Below are 4,724 nucleotides of genomic sequence, written 5' to 3' on the forward strand. Positions count from 1 at the left end.
CAGTTTGCGTCTAAGCGCAGTTTGCGTCTAAACTCAGTTTTGTTGAATCTCGGATTTTGATGATGAAGTCAATTGTCATTTGTTATCTAATCTATGTGTTGAGATAAGTGTGCAGGATTAACTACGATAAGAGTAAGACAAGCAGCAGGTGTTGCGCCGGAGTCAAGATCATGATCACGTTGGGAGTTCGAGAGTTCGACGGAAGTTCGGACGGTCGTCGGAGGTTCAGCGAGAACAGATCCGAGAAGTCCAGAAGCTTGCCAAGCGAAGCTCGTCGGAACTCGCCAAGTGGATCGTCGCAAAGTCCAGGAGTATGCCGGATGTCCGCAGAAGGATCACCGAGGGTTATCGGTTGATCGACGGAAGTTAGCCGGAAACTCGCCGGAAGAAGCGATCGACGCATCGGAGCAAAGCTGCAGAAGTTGTCTTAGAGTTAATAGTAGTTAGCATGATGATTAAGCATGAAAATGGGAGGTGATCCCATTAGCTTAATCTTGGGGCAATTGGGCCCCTGAAAAGATTCAAAGTGGGCCGAATGGAGTGAACCATTCGGACCCAGATTGCACCAGGAGGTGCAACCGCCCCAGCCAGGAGGTGCAACCGCCTGGGCTGTGGGGTTGGGAGGTGCAACCGCCCCAGCCAGGAGGTGCAACCGCCTGGGCTGTGGGGTTGGGAGGTCCAACCGCCCCAGCCAAGAGGTTGCACCGCCAGAGCTCAAGTTCCGAGCTCTGCCAGGCGATGCAACCACCGAGCTCAGTCTTCGAGCTCTGGCAGAGAAGTGCATCAGCCTGAGCTAAGTCTCGAGCTCTGCCAGGTGATGCATTCACCAAGCTCAGTCTTCGAGCTCTGGCAGAGAGGTGCATCAGCCTGAGCTCAGTTTCGAGCTCTCCCAGGTGATGCAACCACCGAGCTCAGATTTCGAGCTCTGCCAGGTGATGCAACCACCAAGCTCAGTCTTCGAGCTCTGCCAGGTGATGCAACCATCGAGCTCAGTCTTCGAGCTCTGGCAGAGAAGAGCAATCGGCTGAGCTCAGTCTTCGAGCTCTGCCAGGCGGTGCCACCTCTCCAGTTGAGAGGTGCAACCGCCTGATCCCAGAATTCTGGGATTTGATCGATTTGATCGTTTTGAGCTCGAATTTTGAATTGGGTTGGGGCCTATAAATACCCCACCCATTCAGCACTGAAAAGATACAGACCAATACCGAAATCTTGATCTTTTCTGTGATTCTAAGAGCTCAAAAGTGTTGTAAAGCCTTTAAGTCTCCTCCTTCTGTTCTTCAAGTTTTCAATTGTAAAGTGAGGAGAGAAAGGTCTGTAAAGGTTGTCTCCTAAGCCTGTCAAAAGGAGAGAAATTGTAAGAGGGAAGTTTGGCCTTCGCCCATTGAAGGAAGGCACCTAGTTGACGTCGGCAACCTCATCGGTGGAGGAAGCCAAAAGTGGAGTAGGTCAAGGCTGACCGAACCACTCTAAATCTCTGGTTTGCGTTTATTTTCGAGCACTTTATCATTACTGCAAACCTCCCTCATCACTACTGCTCTCTGTGCTTTCACGAACAAATTCTAAGTGCTGTTCTTCCAAATCTGCATTCAGACGTAAATTCGTATTTTCATAACATTACAGTTTACGTTTACGTTTGATTCTACAGAACTGTTTTCCGTGCTTTTACGAACGAGCTTCTTTGCGATTTACGCTTACATTTTAATCATATTAATAACTGCAATCTGTCCTCTATGATTTTACGAACAAGTTTCAACATTTAGACGCAAAACTGCATTCAGACGTAAATCGGCTTTCCTCGCTCAATCGTCAGATTTCAGTTCACGTTTACGTCTTGATTTCAACTGCATACTGCCTTCTGCGAGTATACAAACGAGTTTCAAAGTTTAGACGTAAAACTACGTTTAGACGTAAATCTGCGTTTAGACGTAAAACTGCGTTTAGACGTAAATCTGCGTTTAGACGTAAATCTGCGTTTAGACGTAAATCTGCATTTAGACAAAAATCTGAGTTTAGAGCAAAACTGCGCTTAGACGCAAAACTGCGCTTAAACGCAATCTGCGCTTAGACGCAAACTGCACCTAGATACGAACTGAGAATTTGCTTTTGCATCATAATAGTTTTTGAACGAACGCAGCTTTTGGTTTTTAAATTAATATAAGATTTCCGCTGCACTAATTCACCCCCCCCCTCTTAGTGCTCTCGATCCTAACAATTGGTATCAGAGCGAGGTTAACTCTCTAAAGGATTAAAACCCAAGAGAGATGGCATACGCCGGAAACCAAGAGGGGCATTCGATTACACGTCCACCCATGTTCAGTGGAACGGACTACACTTACTGGAAGACCCGAATGAGGATCTTTCTTATTTCTATGGATTTTGAACTGTGGAACCTTGTTGAAAATGGATTTTCAAAATCTTCTCTTCCAATGATCGATTGGAACGATTTGGAGAAGAAGGCTTTCGCTCTTAATGCAAAGGCTATGAATGCCTTATTTTGCGCACTTGATAAAAATGAGTTTAATCGTGTTTCAACTTGCGAAACTGCTTTTGATATTTGGCACACACTTGAAGTGACCCACGAGGGCACAAGTAGAGTGAAAGAGTCAAAAATCAATCTGCTGCTGCATTCTTTTGAACTTTTCCGAATGAAACCGAGTGAAACCATTGGCGACATGTTTACCCGTTTCACGGATGTCGTCAACGGTCTAAAAGGACTCGGAAAGAGCTTTTCGGATTTTGAGCTTGTTAATAAGATACTAAGATCCCTTCCTAAGAGTTGGGATCCTAAAGTCACCGCCATTCAAGAGGCAAAAGATCTGCGAAATTTCCCTCTTGAAGAACTAATCGGGTCATTAATGACCTACGAAATGACTTGCAAAGCTCATGAAGAGCAAGAAGACATTCTTCCAAAGAACAGGAAGGATATGACACTTAAAACTTCTGAATGCCACTTGAGAGAAAACTCAAGTGATGAGGACTGTGATGATGACTTGGCACTTTTGACAAGAAAGTTTAAAAAATTCTTCAAAAGAAACAAGTTTAAAAACGATGTGAAAAATAAACTTGAACCTAAGAAGGACCAAGTGATCTGCTATGAATGTAAAAAGCCGGGACATTACAAAAGTGATTGTCCCCAAGTCAAGAAAAGAACAACAAAGAAGAAGGCGCTCCAAGTAACATGGGATGACTCGAGCGCATCTGAGGAAGAGGAATCCAACACCGAGCAAGTTGCTCATTACGCCTTTATGGCAATCGAAGAGGAGGTAACGGATTTATTAGATGCTGATTTATCTTTCGATGAATTATTAAATGCCTTCCATGATTTATTTGATGAATGCAAAGTTATAAATAGAAAATACAAGTTGCTAAAAAAGGTACATGATAATCTTACTTGTGAGTTTGATAGATTAAAAGTCGAACATCATGATAGTTTAAAGTCATGTATCAAATGTCATGATTTAGAAACTATACAAAAAGAAAACTTGCTACTTAAGGATACCTTGAAGAAATTCGAGGTTGGTAGCAAGTCATTAAACATGATCCTTACAAACAAGGGTCATGCTCCCAAAAGAAGTGGGATTGGATTTGTGAGGGGTCCTCACCGAAATCCAACTACCTTTGTAAAAGGCCCCATCTTACACGTTCAACACCAAACCAAGTGCAACTTTTGTTGCAAATCTGGACACAAGACACATTGTTGTCCATTCAAGAAAATAAGTCCAAACAAATTAATTTGGGTTCCTAAAGGAACCATGATAAACTCTATGCAACATGATAGAAAATGTAGATCTATTTATGGGGCACCCAAAAGCAAATGGGTTCCTAAAGATCATCCGTTCCTATAAAAACATTAAAAGTCTAGGCCGGAGCAAGAAATAATGTTCTGCTCCTTGACTCTCAATGGTCAGAAACCAAGAATCAAAAAGGAACTCGCAACGCTTAAGTAACAAGTGAAAGCTATGAAATCACAAATACGATACAATTACAAACATATGATATACCCCCCTGATCTTCAAAACCTGTTCATCTACGAATTAATTCTTGTAGAAACTAAATATGTCATGATCTTAAAAGGGACAAACATACGTATGCACGTTAAAAGATCTATCTTACAAAGAGCTTCTTAAAAACTCATACGAAATCATGTAACAAACATCAATTGCTCTGAAACTCTCCTCAAGGCAAAGGCTCCCTAATCAAATCATCCTAAGTACTCACCTGCTGCAGGCGGTGGCACCTCTCCAGCTGGCGGTTGCACCTCCAGCTATCACGGGTTGCCAGAGGTTGCACCGCTCCAGCCAGAGGTGCAACCGCCAGCAGCTCTGCCCTTTAAAATCACGCTAGGGCCGGCTAAGGAACCGACCCCAACTCACCCCCATTTCCTCCTCTACTCTTCCAAGTCTCCTCCATCCCCATTTCACTCCTCTAAGCCTTTCAAATACCTCCTATTTCGGAGCAAAACATCAAGAATCCTTCCTTCTCTTGAAGATTTCACAAAGCAGTAGTAATGGGATCTAGAAGATCCTCAAGGGACAAGGGAAAGAGGAGAGTAGTAGAAGAGTTTGATCTCACTCTTTTTGATTCCAAAAACCATGCTGAAAAATTTCTCTCCTTCGAACTAAGAAGCATCAATAAGGGAAAATACGTAGATCTGAATGAACTAAGAGATGTAGAGACTATCCATTGGTTTGCAAACCTAAATCTACTTCCCATTTTGCAGATCA

The sequence above is a fragment of the Musa acuminata genome, chromosome BXJ2-10 (assembly GCF_036884655.1).
Source record: "Musa acuminata AAA Group cultivar baxijiao chromosome BXJ2-10, Cavendish_Baxijiao_AAA, whole genome shotgun sequence".
In the NCBI taxonomy this organism is placed as follows: Eukaryota; Viridiplantae; Streptophyta; class Magnoliopsida; order Zingiberales; family Musaceae; genus Musa; species Musa acuminata.